The sequence below is a fragment of the Leiobunum rupestre genome, chromosome 6 (genome assembly GCF_980474605.1).
Source record: "Leiobunum rupestre chromosome 6, qqLeiRupe1.1.hap1, whole genome shotgun sequence".
NCBI lineage: Eukaryota > Metazoa > Arthropoda > Arachnida > Opiliones > Sclerosomatidae > Leiobunum > Leiobunum rupestre.
Genome location: NC_143389.1, coordinates 4,554,723 through 4,570,845, shown reverse-complemented (window position 1 = coordinate 4,570,845; position 16,123 = coordinate 4,554,723). Strand labels below are relative to the sequence as shown.

The following is a 16,123-nucleotide window of genomic DNA, read 5'->3' as shown; positions in this document are numbered from 1 at the left end:
AGTTAGTTAGTTAATTAGTTAGTTAGTTAGTTAGTTAGTTAATTAGTTAGTTAGTTAGTTAGTTAGTTAGTTAGTTAGTTAGTTAGTTAGTTAGTAAGTAAGTAAGTAAGTAAGTAAGTAAGTAAGTAAGTAAGTTAGTACTATTTTAAGTACAAGCCTTAAGTAGAATAAAATGAAAACCAATTTTCTCGCCATTTTATTTTGTTCAATTTTGATACTAACATGTATTTTATTCACGGAAAGATGCTGCCAGTTGTTAAAAAAAGGCCAAGAGTTGACCGAAATAATATTATCGTCTGGGCGAACTTTTAATTGCATAAAAAAGCAGCGTCAAAATGATAGGATGAAGGTATTTTCCTGTTAAAAGACGCAAATCCCATCCCGCGAAAATAAATGAGTAGCCAACGGCACGCGGTGTTCCCAGGTGGTCTCCCTCCCAAGTACTGACCGCGCTCGACGCTGCTTAACTTCGGTGATCAGACGAGAACCGGTGTATTCAGCGTGATATGGCCGTTGCCGCTAGAGTGTAATTGATAGCGGTGGACAAGCCGCGACTAGCCAGGTCCTGGTAGGTTGGTGATCGCCGAGGGCCACCGGCTGCATGCGGCTCCAATAGAACGTTCTATACACTCTTTTTAGAAACGTTTACTGGGCGCCGATATTATCGTACAGACAACCAACGAGCAAGCCCTTTACCGCAGAAATTTCATCCCCCCCCCCCCCCCCAAACCAGTTTTTTCATCACCCTCCCCGTAGACTGTAAGGTGATGGCGGTCGATTGGGAAGGCGCGTTTACGAATCTATAAAATTGGTGTGGTGTGCTTTCCCCCTTTGGAGTTCGGAGGAGGTGAAGGTTTGGCCGGTTTTTCGTCTTAGAGAAATATATTTATCTGGCAAACCCGTAAGAAATTGAGAGCAGTCAATTTTTATTAGTAGCGTAGTTGCTAGCCTAGGCTTCACATATTTCCGGCTTTGCTTTCCGCGCCTTTTTTCTTATTTTAAATGATTTTTGTAATAAATGTATGATGGCAAATAAGAAAAATTCTAGAAAATACTAGTCCCAAATCCACGTGTTTAAGATGAAACTTAGATCATGAAAATATCCTTAACCCCAAACATACTTCAACACCTAGGGTGCCTCCTACAACTCCTAAAAGGTACGTCTCTAAAATATTCATATAAAGACAGGACATAAGCCGAATTCTCTTAAACCAAAGAATAACAAAAGTTGTTAGTCCTGCTGAACCAGCTCTATAGTCTGTATGAAAAGTGACCGGTTATGGTCCACTTTTATAGAACGCTCTATTCGCTTATAATAAATTTTTCCTAAATGGTCATTTAAACGCGTTTGACGTTTCACGTAGAATCTAGTACACTTAATACGTTATTTATGGTCCTATAAACCACCATTTAGATTTTTTTTCCATACGGCCCGGTAAAGTGGCCCACTCTACTGTCTCTAGCCGATGACCCCAAAAGTGCCAGTCCGGGCCTGGCGGTGTACCTCTATTTCACGGATTCAAGATATCGTCTTCTCCTTTGTTCGCGCGATGGCTACAAACGTTGTCATCTCCCACCAGGACCAACATTCGGTGACGTAATTATGAAATATTTGAAATGCTCGAATTCTCTCTTTTTACTTTGTTAAACAGTGACGGCTCCTAGCGGGTTATCGCTTCTCGGCCTTTTGGCTAAGATCAAAGTGTAGTATCTGTTCTTATCAGCTTAATATCTGATACGGGTCCCATCGGGGCCCAAGATATTAAACTTATTTTTGGACGGCGGCGGAGTGGTCGGAGCTTGCTCCACCTCCGCCACGGGTCGGCCTGGTATTGCAGTAAATCCGGGATCGGCCCACTTCTCTCTTGAAATCAAAAATCAAACGCTCTTATAATGGCGCACTGCGCAACACAGTATTTCCGGGAAATGTTATTTGGCTGTCTTTATATATATTTCTTTATTATAATATATTGCCCCTCTGACGTCATAAGTGGTAAAATCCTTATTGTCGAATAGTTAATAATGAAGAATCGGAAAGATTCCAGTTTTTGAATTTTCTTTTACCTAGTTATACACTCTTTTTCGCGGTATTTTCACGGAGGATAGGAAGGGAGGCGAAGTAGGAGGGATGAATGGCGGCAAGATTGCGGCAGCTACGCTACGTCTAGCCGCCATTTTTCCGAAATTTTCCCGCCGCTAAGCTTCTTACAAGGATGCTGCCGCGTTCATCCCTCCTACTTCGCCTCCCTTCCTATCCTCCTTGGTATTTTCCTGGGCGCGTCCATGCTTGGTTTTCCCCCTTTCAGTCCTCTCCTCCATTATGGATACCCAAGGAGTGGATGCTAGACTCCCCGTTTAGGGCAGAGGCAATGGCCGACGAGCGGGAGGCAAGTAAGAGGGGTAAAATAAAGGCGCGAAAAGAGGTTGTTCTGTGTTATTCCTGTGGTTTTATTCGTAACCCAAGGTTCGTAAATCGTGCATGTTCTAAGTGGTTGGCTGAAGGAACCGGTTTTCATAACGTAAATTCGCGGGTTTCGGTATGGTGGGTAGAGACAGCGCGCCCCTCATTTTTAGGTCATTGGGTTCCAGCCAAGATGTTCCGCGTAAAGAGAAAACACGAAATAAGCCCCTCTCCATTTTTTCTCTCTTCCCGTCTTCCGTGGACAGTGAGTCGCCGCCGGGGGCCCGCCGCCCGCGGCAGCTACATTACCAAGATATAAAGTGGCAAGGCTTATTTTTGGTAAGTACAAAATCATTTATTATATATTGCTCTATAATTAACTATATTTGGAATTAAACATTTTTGTTCTATTTATCTCAAAGTCATGATTATTCCTAACATTAATAGTATTAAACTTAATATGATATATCTTTTGTTAAAGTAGATTAGGAATTTATAATTTTAATATTTATAGAGGAGTTCGGATTTAAAATGTTATATTTTTTTAATAATGATCTCAAAGATCTGACTTTTGAAATGTTTGTTACTTTTTCTAAGTATCAATAAAACATGACATTAAATTTATATTGTGCCAAGGTTCATTTTTATATTTTACATAAACTACATCACCTAAAACAATTAATAGATAAAAGTTAGCTATATTATTTTGTTTAAAAAATATATCTCTGTCTCCGTTTTATTATTTAATTTCGTGGTTTGTTTTGATATTTTGTATTTTTGGGTTACTCCCCTAATCCATGCGGCTGTCCCATGATAAAACCTTCTATAAAACATTTTCCAAAAGTCCTTTTTTAGATTCAACTATTTAAATTACATTTAAGATTAAAATTTAGAACAAAAAATATATTTCACAATTAGAATTTGTTAATAAAATTTTAACTTTGGACTTCATTCCAAAACCAGAAAAGGCCATTTCAGAGTGGATTTTACCGCGGAAATGTTTTTGTTTAGAGATAAACGTTAGTTAGTTAGTTAGTTAGTTAGTTAGTTAGTTAGTTAATTAGTTAGTTAGTTAGTTAGTTAGTTAATTAGTTAGTTAGTTAGTTAGTTAGTTAGTTAGTTAGTTAGTTAGTTAGTTAGTAAGTAAGTAAGTAAGTAAGTAAGTAAGTAAGTAAGTAAGTTAGTACTATTTTAAGTACAAGCCTTAAGTAGAATAAAATGAAAACCAATTTTCTCGCCATTTTATTTTGTTCAATTTTGATACTAACATGTATTTTATTCACGGAAAGATGCTGCCAGTTGTTAAAAAAAGGCCAAGAGTTGACCGAAATAATATTATCGTCTGGGCGAACTTTTAATTGCATAAAAAAGCAGCGTCAAAATGATAGGATGAAGGTATTTTCCTGTTAAAAGACGCAAATCCCATCCCGCGAAAATAAATGAGTAGCCAACGGCACGCGGTGTTCCCAGGTGGTCTCCCTCCCAAGTACTGACCGCGCTCGACGCTGCTTAACTTCGGTGATCAGACGAGAACCGGTGTATTCAGCGTGATATGGCCGTTGCCGCTAGAGTGTAATTGATAGCGGTGGACAAGCCGCGACTAGCCAGGTCCTGGTAGGTTGGTGATCGCCGAGGGCCACCGGCTGCATGCGGCTCCAATAGAACGTTCTATACACTCTTTTTAGAAACGTTTACTGGGCGCCGATATTATCGTACAGACAACCAACGAGCAAGCCCTTTACCGCAGAAATTTCATCCCCCCCCCCCCCCCAAACCAGTTTTTTCATCACCCTCCCCGTAGACTGTAAGGTGATGGCGGTCGATTGGGAAGGCGCGTTTACGAATCTATAAAATTGGTGTGGTGTGCTTTCCCCCTTTGGAGTTCGGAGGAGGTGAAGGTTTGGCCGGTTTTTCGTCTTAGAGAAATATATTTATCTGGCAAACCCGTAAGAAATTGAGAGCAGTCAATTTTTATTAGTAGCGTAGTTGCTAGCCTAGGCTTCACATATTTCCGGCTTTGCTTTCCGCGCCTTTTTTCTTATTTTAAATGATTTTTGTAATAAATGTATGATGGCAAATAAGAAAAATTCTAGAAAATACTAGTCCCAAATCCACGTGTTTAAGATGAAACTTAGATCATGAAAATATCCTTAACCCCAAACATACTTCAACACCTAGGGTGCCTCCTACAACTCCTAAAAGGTACGTCTCTAAAATATTCATATAAAGACAGGACATAAGCCGAATTCTCTTAAACCAAAGAATAACAAAAGTTGTTAGTCCTGCTGAACCAGCTCTATAGTCTGTATGAAAAGTGACCGGTTATGGTCCACTTTTATAGAACGCTCTATTCGCTTATAATAAATTTTTCCTAAATGGTCATTTAAACGCGTTTGACGTTTCACGTAGAATCTAGTACACTTAATACGTTATTTATGGTCCTATAAACCACCATTTAGATTTTTTTTCCATACGGCCCGGTAAAGTGGCCCACTCTACTGTCTCTAGCCGATGACCCCAAAAGTGCCAGTCCGGGCCTGGCGGTGTACCTCTATTTCACGGATTCAAGATATCGTCTTCTCCTTTGTTCGCGCGATGGCTACAAACGTTGTCATCTCCCACCAGGACCAACATTCGGTGACGTAATTATGAAATATTTGAAATGCTCGAATTCTCTCTTTTTACTTTGTTAAACAGTGACGGCTCCTAGCGGGTTATCGCTTCTCGGCCTTTTGGCTAAGATCAAAGTGTAGTATCTGTTTTGCAGTATTATTCCGCGATCTTAGTCGAGAGGCGAGAAGTGTTTTCTACGCCTTTGAGGCGAGTGTTCCTGCCTTGCCGCATGTTCCGTTGATGCTCCGATCCGATCCGCTCTGCTGTTGCCTGTTCCTGAAAAGAAAAGTACTTACCTGGTACTTACCTGCCGTTGCTGCTGACCCGCTCCACTGACGCCGCTCCTCCTTGGAGCTTCTCCTACCAGACGATATTCTCCTAGCCTGAAATGGCTACGGAGGAGAAGAAAAGATCCGCTCGACTGGAAATCGATGCCGGCTTTCTAGACGTGGCAAAAACCATCTACGACCATCTTGGACCAAAAAGCATAGATACACTACAACCTTTGGGTAAGGGAATCTTCCTGATTACGTTTACCACCTTGGCCTTCCTTCAAGAAGCTCTCTCATGCGACGACCTGAAAACTAATGAAAAGAAATGGAAACTTACCTCAATGGATGATGAAGGGATTTGGATTACCATCAAGAACATACCTAAATGGATCCAATGGGATTCAGTGATTAGTACCCTCCGACAATACGGTAATATTAAAACTTACCATTTCGACGAGTATCCTCAACTGAAGGGCGTAAAAAATGGCGACCGCTCGGTGAAGATTGTTATGGCGAAATCCATACCCAACGTTTTATTTTTTGGCCGCATCCGCGCCCTTATTTACTATAGAGGCGTTGTAAAAAAATGTTTCTTTTGCGACGAAGTGGGCCACACGGTTTCCTCGTGTGAAAAGAAGCAGGCTACGCTAGAAGAAAGACGCCCGGTTCCACTTGATGGCCAGGATCAATCTTCAACGAACGAACACGAGAGTGTACAAGAGACTGACGATAAAGAAAATCTGCCAGTAGCGCCTACTCCACAGAAAACTGCCAATTCCGGTATACCAGACCAGGAGGTTGCCGCAAGCACCTTAGAAGACTTAAGCAGCGAAAGTGAAAAAAGCGACTTCGAGACAAACGAACAAGACAACAGTACAGCTGACGGCCCCCGATGGGATCCAGCAACCTGGAGATTGGGCGACAATCCCGACTTAAAGAAATTAACCAGACAAGAACTACAAGTACTTCTCGAAAAAGTAAACAAGGAACCTCCAACCCGAAATGATTCTCTCAACTGGCACTTAGATGAACTCACAGACAACATCACCTCAATCCTCCAAAGTTATCCGAAACGCCGCAATAGCACCACTCCAATAAAAAAGAAAGCGAAAAAAGGCAAATCTATAAGTTAAGGTAGTACTTAAATTTTGAACGAAATCACGGTGTTTTAACTCTACAAGATAATTAGTGTTTTAACTCTTTGTAAATACTTACTATTTTAACTATACATTTTTTTACACTTTGAAAATATTTTTTTATAGCTCTCTTTTGATAATTGTCTCTTTCTCTTCATTATTCTCCTTTTGTAAATTGCGGTTATCATGCAGTCAAAAAAATTAATAATAATGACCTGCTGTAATTTAAAAATAATTTAAAAAGCGGGAAATATACCTGACCAGGGTACTGTATTTTTATTGAAAAATAATAAACAAATTCAGTATCTGTTCTTATCAGCTTAATATCTGATACGGGTCCCATCGGGGCCCAAGATATTAAACTTATTTTTGGACGGCGGCGGAGTGGTCGGAGCTTGCTCCACCTCCGCCACGGGTCGGCCTGGTATTGCAGTAAATCCGGGATCGGCCCACTTCTCTCTTGAAATCAAAAATCAAACGCTCTTATAATGGCGCACTGCGCAACACAGTATTTCCGGGAAATGTTATTTGGCTGTCTTTATATATATTTCTTTATTATAATATATTGCCCCTCTGACGTCATAAGTGGTAAAATCCTTATTGTCGAATAGTTAATAATGAAGAATCGGAAAGATTCCAGTTTTTGAATTTTCTTTTACCTAGTTATACACTCTTTTTCGCGGTATTTTCACGGAGGATAGGAAGGGAGGCGAAGTAGGAGGGATGAATGGCGGCAAGATTGCGGCAGCTACGCTACGTCTAGCCGCCATTTTTCCGAAATTTTCCCGCCGCTAAGCTTCTTACAAGGATGCTGCCGCGTTCATCCCTCCTACTTCGCCTCCCTTCCTATCCTCCTTGGTATTTTCCTGGGCGCGTCCATGCTTGGTTTTCCCCCTTTCAGTCCTCTCCTCCATTATGGATACCCAAGGAGTGGATGCTAGACTCCCCGTTTAGGGCAGAGGCAATGGCCGACGAGCGGGAGGCAAGTAAGAGGGGTAAAATAAAGGCGCGAAAAGAGGTTGTTCTGTGTTATTCCTGTGGTTTTATTCGTAACCCAAGGTTCGTAAATCGTGCATGTTCTAAGTGGTTGGCTGAAGGAACCGGTTTTCATAACGTAAATTCGCGGGTTTCGGTATGGTGGGTAGAGACAGCGCGCCCCTCATTTTTAGGTCATTGGGTTCCAGCCAAGATGTTCCGCGTAAAGAGAAAACACGAAATAAGCCCCTCTCCATTTTTTCTCTCTTCCCGTCTTCCGTGGACAGTGAGTCGCCGCCGGGGGCCCGCCGCCCGCGGCAGCTACATTACCAAGATATAAAGTGGCAAGGCTTATTTTTGGTAAGTACAAAATCATTTATTATATATTGCTCTATAATTAACTATATTTGGAATTAAACATTTTTGTTCTATTTATCTCAAAGTCATGATTATTCCTAACATTAATAGTATTAAACTTAATATGATATATCTTTTGTTAAAGTAGATTAGGAATTTATAATTTTAATATTTATAGAGGAGTTCGGATTTAAAATGTTATATTTTTTTAATAATGATCTCAAAGATCTGACTTTTGAAATGTTTGTTACTTTTTCTAAGTATCAATAAAACATGACATTAAATTTATATTGTGCCAAGGTTCATTTTTATATTTTACATAAACTACATCACCTAAAACAATTAATAGATAAAAGTTAGCTATATTATTTTGTTTAAAAAATATATCTCTGTCTCCGTTTTATTATTTAATTTCGTGGTTTGTTTTGATATTTTGTATTTTTGGGTTACTCCCCTAATCCATGCGGCTGTCCCATGATAAAACCTTCTATAAAACATTTTCCAAAAGTCCTTTTTTAGATTCAACTATTTAAATTACATTTAAGATTAAAATTTAGAACAAAAAATATATTTCACAATTAGAATTTGTTAATAAAATTTTAACTTTGGACTTCATTCCAAAACCAGAAAAGGCCATTTCAGAGTGGATTTTACCGCGGAAATGTTTTTGTTTAGAGATAAACGTTAGTTAGTTAGTTAGTTAGTTAGTTAGTTAGTTAGTTAATTAGTTAGTTAGTTAGTTAGTTAGTTAATTAGTTAGTTAGTTAGTTAGTTAGTTAGTTAGTTAGTTAGTTAGTTAGTTAGTAAGTAAGTAAGTAAGTAAGTAAGTAAGTAAGTAAGTAAGTTAGTACTATTTTAAGTACAAGCCTTAAGTAGAATAAAATGAAAACCAATTTTCTCGCCATTTTATTTTGTTCAATTTTGATACTAACATGTATTTTATTCACGGAAAGATGCTGCCAGTTGTTAAAAAAAGGCCAAGAGTTGACCGAAATAATATTATCGTCTGGGCGAACTTTTAATTGCATAAAAAAGCAGCGTCAAAATGATAGGATGAAGGTATTTTCCTGTTAAAAGACGCAAATCCCATCCCGCGAAAATAAATGAGTAGCCAACGGCACGCGGTGTTCCCAGGTGGTCTCCCTCCCAAGTACTGACCGCGCTCGACGCTGCTTAACTTCGGTGATCAGACGAGAACCGGTGTATTCAGCGTGATATGGCCGTTGCCGCTAGAGTGTAATTGATAGCGGTGGACAAGCCGCGACTAGCCAGGTCCTGGTAGGTTGGTGATCGCCGAGGGCCACCGGCTGCATGCGGCTCCAATAGAACGTTCTATACACTCTTTTTAGAAACGTTTACTGGGCGCCGATATTATCGTACAGACAACCAACGAGCAAGCCCTTTACCGCAGAAATTTCATCCCCCCCCCCCCCCCAAACCAGTTTTTTCATCACCCTCCCCGTAGACTGTAAGGTGATGGCGGTCGATTGGGAAGGCGCGTTTACGAATCTATAAAATTGGTGTGGTGTGCTTTCCCCCTTTGGAGTTCGGAGGAGGTGAAGGTTTGGCCGGTTTTTCGTCTTAGAGAAATATATTTATCTGGCAAACCCGTAAGAAATTGAGAGCAGTCAATTTTTATTAGTAGCGTAGTTGCTAGCCTAGGCTTCACATATTTCCGGCTTTGCTTTCCGCGCCTTTTTTCTTATTTTAAATGATTTTTGTAATAAATGTATGATGGCAAATAAGAAAAATTCTAGAAAATACTAGTCCCAAATCCACGTGTTTAAGATGAAACTTAGATCATGAAAATATCCTTAACCCCAAACATACTTCAACACCTAGGGTGCCTCCTACAACTCCTAAAAGGTACGTCTCTAAAATATTCATATAAAGACAGGACATAAGCCGAATTCTCTTAAACCAAAGAATAACAAAAGTTGTTAGTCCTGCTGAACCAGCTCTATAGTCTGTATGAAAAGTGACCGGTTATGGTCCACTTTTATAGAACGCTCTATTCGCTTATAATAAATTTTTCCTAAATGGTCATTTAAACGCGTTTGACGTTTCACGTAGAATCTAGTACACTTAATACGTTATTTATGGTCCTATAAACCACCATTTAGATTTTTTTTCCATACGGCCCGGTAAAGTGGCCCACTCTACTGTCTCTAGCCGATGACCCCAAAAGTGCCAGTCCGGGCCTGGCGGTGTACCTCTATTTCACGGATTCAAGATATCGTCTTCTCCTTTGTTCGCGCGATGGCTACAAACGTTGTCATCTCCCACCAGGACCAACATTCGGTGACGTAATTATGAAATATTTGAAATGCTCGAATTCTCTCTTTTTACTTTGTTAAACAGTGACGGCTCCTAGCGGGTTATCGCTTCTCGGCCTTTTGGCTAAGATCAAAGTGTAGTATCTGTTCTTATCAGCTTAATATCTGATACGGGTCCCATCGGGGCCCAAGATATTAAACTTATTTTTGGACGGCGGCGGAGTGGTCGGAGCTTGCTCCACCTCCGCCACGGGTCGGCCTGGTATTGCAGTAAATCCGGGATCGGCCCACTTCTCTCTTGAAATCAAAAATCAAACGCTCTTATAATGGCGCACTGCGCAACACAGTATTTCCGGGAAATGTTATTTGGCTGTCTTTATATATATTTCTTTATTATAATATATTGCCCCTCTGACGTCATAAGTGGTAAAATCCTTATTGTCGAATAGTTAATAATGAAGAATCGGAAAGATTCCAGTTTTTGAATTTTCTTTTACCTAGTTATACACTCTTTTTCGCGGTATTTTCACGGAGGATAGGAAGGGAGGCGAAGTAGGAGGGATGAATGGCGGCAAGATTGCGGCAGCTACGCTACGTCTAGCCGCCATTTTTCCGAAATTTTCCCGCCGCTAAGCTTCTTACAAGGATGCTGCCGCGTTCATCCCTCCTACTTCGCCTCCCTTCCTATCCTCCTTGGTATTTTCCTGGGCGCGTCCATGCTTGGTTTTCCCCCTTTCAGTCCTCTCCTCCATTATGGATACCCAAGGAGTGGATGCTAGACTCCCCGTTTAGGGCAGAGGCAATGGCCGACGAGCGGGAGGCAAGTAAGAGGGGTAAAATAAAGGCGCGAAAAGAGGTTGTTCTGTGTTATTCCTGTGGTTTTATTCGTAACCCAAGGTTCGTAAATCGTGCATGTTCTAAGTGGTTGGCTGAAGGAACCGGTTTTCATAACGTAAATTCGCGGGTTTCGGTATGGTGGGTAGAGACAGCGCGCCCCTCATTTTTAGGTCATTGGGTTCCAGCCAAGATGTTCCGCGTAAAGAGAAAACACGAAATAAGCCCCTCTCCATTTTTTCTCTCTTCCCGTCTTCCGTGGACAGTGAGTCGCCGCCGGGGGCCCGCCGCCCGCGGCAGCTACATTACCAAGATATAAAGTGGCAAGGCTTATTTTTGGTAAGTACAAAATCATTTATTATATATTGCTCTATAATTAACTATATTTGGAATTAAACATTTTTGTTCTATTTATCTCAAAGTCATGATTATTCCTAACATTAATAGTATTAAACTTAATATGATATATCTTTTGTTAAAGTAGATTAGGAATTTATAATTTTAATATTTATAGAGGAGTTCGGATTTAAAATGTTATATTTTTTTAATAATGATCTCAAAGATCTGACTTTTGAAATGTTTGTTACTTTTTCTAAGTATCAATAAAACATGACATTAAATTTATATTGTGCCAAGGTTCATTTTTATATTTTACATAAACTACATCACCTAAAACAATTAATAGATAAAAGTTAGCTATATTATTTTGTTTAAAAAATATATCTCTGTCTCCGTTTTATTATTTAATTTCGTGGTTTGTTTTGATATTTTGTATTTTTGGGTTACTCCCCTAATCCATGCGGCTGTCCCATGATAAAACCTTCTATAAAACATTTTCCAAAAGTCCTTTTTTAGATTCAACTATTTAAATTACATTTAAGATTAAAATTTAGAACAAAAAATATATTTCACAATTAGAATTTGTTAATAAAATTTTAACTTTGGACTTCATTCCAAAACCAGAAAAGGCCATTTCAGAGTGGATTTTACCGCGGAAATGTTTTTGTTTAGAGATAAACGTTAGTTAGTTAGTTAGTTAGTTAGTTAGTTAGTTAGTTAATTAGTTAGTTAGTTAGTTAGTTAGTTAATTAGTTAGTTAGTTAGTTAGTTAGTTAGTTAGTTAGTTAGTTAGTTAGTTAGTAAGTAAGTAAGTAAGTAAGTAAGTAAGTAAGTAAGTAAGTTAGTACTATTTTAAGTACAAGCCTTAAGTAGAATAAAATGAAAACCAATTTTCTCGCCATTTTATTTTGTTCAATTTTGATACTAACATGTATTTTATTCACGGAAAGATGCTGCCAGTTGTTAAAAAAAGGCCAAGAGTTGACCGAAATAATATTATCGTCTGGGCGAACTTTTAATTGCATAAAAAAGCAGCGTCAAAATGATAGGATGAAGGTATTTTCCTGTTAAAAGACGCAAATCCCATCCCGCGAAAATAAATGAGTAGCCAACGGCACGCGGTGTTCCCAGGTGGTCTCCCTCCCAAGTACTGACCGCGCTCGACGCTGCTTAACTTCGGTGATCAGACGAGAACCGGTGTATTCAGCGTGATATGGCCGTTGCCGCTAGAGTGTAATTGATAGCGGTGGACAAGCCGCGACTAGCCAGGTCCTGGTAGGTTGGTGATCGCCGAGGGCCACCGGCTGCATGCGGCTCCAATAGAACGTTCTATACACTCTTTTTAGAAACGTTTACTGGGCGCCGATATTATCGTACAGACAACCAACGAGCAAGCCCTTTACCGCAGAAATTTCATCCCCCCCCCCCCCCCAAACCAGTTTTTTCATCACCCTCCCCGTAGACTGTAAGGTGATGGCGGTCGATTGGGAAGGCGCGTTTACGAATCTATAAAATTGGTGTGGTGTGCTTTCCCCCTTTGGAGTTCGGAGGAGGTGAAGGTTTGGCCGGTTTTTCGTCTTAGAGAAATATATTTATCTGGCAAACCCGTAAGAAATTGAGAGCAGTCAATTTTTATTAGTAGCGTAGTTGCTAGCCTAGGCTTCACATATTTCCGGCTTTGCTTTCCGCGCCTTTTTTCTTATTTTAAATGATTTTTGTAATAAATGTATGATGGCAAATAAGAAAAATTCTAGAAAATACTAGTCCCAAATCCACGTGTTTAAGATGAAACTTAGATCATGAAAATATCCTTAACCCCAAACATACTTCAACACCTAGGGTGCCTCCTACAACTCCTAAAAGGTACGTCTCTAAAATATTCATATAAAGACAGGACATAAGCCGAATTCTCTTAAACCAAAGAATAACAAAAGTTGTTAGTCCTGCTGAACCAGCTCTATAGTCTGTATGAAAAGTGACCGGTTATGGTCCACTTTTATAGAACGCTCTATTCGCTTATAATAAATTTTTCCTAAATGGTCATTTAAACGCGTTTGACGTTTCACGTAGAATCTAGTACACTTAATACGTTATTTATGGTCCTATAAACCACCATTTAGATTTTTTTTCCATACGGCCCGGTAAAGTGGCCCACTCTACTGTCTCTAGCCGATGACCCCAAAAGTGCCAGTCCGGGCCTGGCGGTGTACCTCTATTTCACGGATTCAAGATATCGTCTTCTCCTTTGTTCGCGCGATGGCTACAAACGTTGTCATCTCCCACCAGGACCAACATTCGGTGACGTAATTATGAAATATTTGAAATGCTCGAATTCTCTCTTTTTACTTTGTTAAACAGTGACGGCTCCTAGCGGGTTATCGCTTCTCGGCCTTTTGGCTAAGATCAAAGTGTAGTATCTGTTCTTATCAGCTTAATATCTGATACGGGTCCCATCGGGGCCCAAGATATTAAACTTATTTTTGGACGGCGGCGGAGTGGTCGGAGCTTGCTCCACCTCCGCCACGGGTCGGCCTGGTATTGCAGTAAATCCGGGATCGGCCCACTTCTCTCTTGAAATCAAAAATCAAACGCTCTTATAATGGCGCACTGCGCAACACAGTATTTCCGGGAAATGTTATTTGGCTGTCTTTATATATATTTCTTTATTATAATATATTGCCCCTCTGACGTCATAAGTGGTAAAATCCTTATTGTCGAATAGTTAATAATGAAGAATCGGAAAGATTCCAGTTTTTGAATTTTCTTTTACCTAGTTATACACTCTTTTTCGCGGTATTTTCACGGAGGATAGGAAGGGAGGCGAAGTAGGAGGGATGAATGGCGGCAAGATTGCGGCAGCTACGCTACGTCTAGCCGCCATTTTTCCGAAATTTTCCCGCCGCTAAGCTTCTTACAAGGATGCTGCCGCGTTCATCCCTCCTACTTCGCCTCCCTTCCTATCCTCCTTGGTATTTTCCTGGGCGCGTCCATGCTTGGTTTTCCCCCTTTCAGTCCTCTCCTCCATTATGGATACCCAAGGAGTGGATGCTAGACTCCCCGTTTAGGGCAGAGGCAATGGCCGACGAGCGGGAGGCAAGTAAGAGGGGTAAAATAAAGGCGCGAAAAGAGGTTGTTCTGTGTTATTCCTGTGGTTTTATTCGTAACCCAAGGTTCGTAAATCGTGCATGTTCTAAGTGGTTGGCTGAAGGAACCGGTTTTCATAACGTAAATTCGCGGGTTTCGGTATGGTGGGTAGAGACAGCGCGCCCCTCATTTTTAGGTCATTGGGTTCCAGCCAAGATGTTCCGCGTAAAGAGAAAACACGAAATAAGCCCCTCTCCATTTTTTCTCTCTTCCCGTCTTCCGTGGACAGTGAGTCGCCGCCGGGGGCCCGCCGCCCGCGGCAGCTACATTACCAAGATATAAAGTGGCAAGGCTTATTTTTGGTAAGTACAAAATCATTTATTATATATTGCTCTATAATTAACTATATTTGGAATTAAACATTTTTGTTCTATTTATCTCAAAGTCATGATTATTCCTAACATTAATAGTATTAAACTTAATATGATATATCTTTTGTTAAAGTAGATTAGGAATTTATAATTTTAATATTTATAGAGGAGTTCGGATTTAAAATGTTATATTTTTTTAATAATGATCTCAAAGATCTGACTTTTGAAATGTTTGTTACTTTTTCTAAGTATCAATAAAACATGACATTAAATTTATATTGTGCCAAGGTTCATTTTTATATTTTACATAAACTACATCACCTAAAACAATTAATAGATAAAAGTTAGCTATATTATTTTGTTTAAAAAATATATCTCTGTCTCCGTTTTATTATTTAATTTCGTGGTTTGTTTTGATATTTTGTATTTTTGGGTTACTCCCCTAATCCATGCGGCTGTCCCATGATAAAACCTTCTATAAAACATTTTCCAAAAGTCCTTTTTTAGATTCAACTATTTAAATTACATTTAAGATTAAAATTTAGAACAAAAAATATATTTCACAATTAGAATTTGTTAATAAAATTTTAACTTTGGACTTCATTCCAAAACCAGAAAAGGCCATTTCAGAGTGGATTTTACCGCGGAAATGTTTTTGTTTAGAGATAAACGTTAGTTAGTTAGTTAGTTAGTTAGTTAGTTAGTTAGTTAATTAGTTAGTTAGTTAGTTAGTTAGTTAATTAGTTAGTTAGTTAGTTAGTTAGTTAGTTAGTTAGTTAGTTAGTTAGTTAGTAAGTAAGTAAGTAAGTAAGTAAGTAAGTAAGTAAGTAAGTTAGTACTATTTTAAGTACAAGCCTTAAGTAGAATAAAATGAAAACCAATTTTCTCGCCATTTTATTTTGTTCAATTTTGATACTAACATGTATTTTATTCACGGAAAGATGCTGCCAGTTGTTAAAAAAAGGCCAAGAGTTGACCGAAATAATATTATCGTCTGGGCGAACTTTTAATTGCATAAAAAAGCAGCGTCAAAATGATAGGATGAAGGTATTTTCCTGTTAAAAGACGCAAATCCCATCCCGCGAAAATAAATGAGTAGCCAACGGCACGCGGTGTTCCCAGGTGGTCTCCCTCCCAAGTACTGACCGCGCTCGACGCTGCTTAACTTCGGTGATCAGACGAGAACCGGTGTATTCAGCGTGATATGGCCGTTGCCGCTAGAGTGTAATTGATAGCGGTGGACAAGCCGCGACTAGCCAGGTCCTGGTAGGTTGGTGATCGCCGAGGGCCACCGGCTGCATGCGGCTCCAATAGAACGTTCTATACACTCTTTTTAGAAACGTTTACTGGGCGCCGATATTATCGTACAGACAACCAACGAGCAAGCCCTTTACCGCAGAAATTTCATCCCCCCCCCCCCCCCAAACCAGTTTTTTCATCACCCTCCCCGTAGACTGTAAGGTGA

At 39.8% G+C, this 16,123-nt stretch overlaps 9 non-coding genes and 1 pseudogene across 9 annotated transcripts; 5 read left to right on the top strand and 5 right to left on the bottom strand.

The window, feature by feature from the left end:
• Nucleotides 1-399: 399 nt before the first annotated feature.
• On the bottom strand, nucleotides 400-518 carry LOC149938791 (5S ribosomal RNA). The gene has a single exon (XR_016482176.1). It is a non-coding gene; the product is annotated as a 5S ribosomal RNA (ribosomal RNA).
• A 1,153-nt stretch (nucleotides 519-1,671) lies between these two features.
• Nucleotides 1,672-1,863, top strand: LOC149938790 (U2 spliceosomal RNA). Its single transcript, XR_016481573.1, has one exon. It is a non-coding gene; the product is annotated as a U2 spliceosomal RNA (small nuclear RNA).
• Nucleotides 1,864-3,846: 1,983 nt separating this feature from the next.
• Nucleotides 3,847-3,965, bottom strand: LOC149938789 (5S ribosomal RNA). The gene has a single exon (XR_016482175.1). It is a non-coding gene; the product is annotated as a 5S ribosomal RNA (ribosomal RNA).
• Nucleotides 3,966-5,117: 1,152 nt separating this feature from the next.
• On the top strand, nucleotides 5,118-5,217 carry LOC149938788 (U2 spliceosomal RNA; annotated as a pseudogene).
• A 1,472-nt stretch (nucleotides 5,218-6,689) lies between these two features.
• LOC149938787 (U2 spliceosomal RNA) lies at nucleotides 6,690-6,880 on the top strand. Its single transcript, XR_016481627.1, has one exon. It is a non-coding gene; the product is annotated as a U2 spliceosomal RNA (small nuclear RNA).
• A 1,983-nt stretch (nucleotides 6,881-8,863) lies between these two features.
• LOC149938786 (5S ribosomal RNA) lies at nucleotides 8,864-8,982 on the bottom strand. Its single transcript, XR_016482173.1, has one exon. It is a non-coding gene; the product is annotated as a 5S ribosomal RNA (ribosomal RNA).
• Nucleotides 8,983-10,134: 1,152 nt separating this feature from the next.
• On the top strand, nucleotides 10,135-10,326 carry LOC149938785 (U2 spliceosomal RNA). Its single transcript, XR_016481572.1, has one exon. It is a non-coding gene; the product is annotated as a U2 spliceosomal RNA (small nuclear RNA).
• A 1,983-nt stretch (nucleotides 10,327-12,309) lies between these two features.
• Nucleotides 12,310-12,428, bottom strand: LOC149938784 (5S ribosomal RNA). Its single transcript, XR_016482172.1, has one exon. It is a non-coding gene; the product is annotated as a 5S ribosomal RNA (ribosomal RNA).
• Nucleotides 12,429-13,580: 1,152 nt separating this feature from the next.
• Nucleotides 13,581-13,772, top strand: LOC149938783 (U2 spliceosomal RNA). The gene has a single exon (XR_016481571.1). It is a non-coding gene; the product is annotated as a U2 spliceosomal RNA (small nuclear RNA).
• A 1,983-nt stretch (nucleotides 13,773-15,755) lies between these two features.
• Nucleotides 15,756-15,874, bottom strand: LOC149938782 (5S ribosomal RNA). The gene has a single exon (XR_016482171.1). It is a non-coding gene; the product is annotated as a 5S ribosomal RNA (ribosomal RNA).
• Between the last annotated feature and the right edge of the window lie 249 nt (nucleotides 15,875-16,123).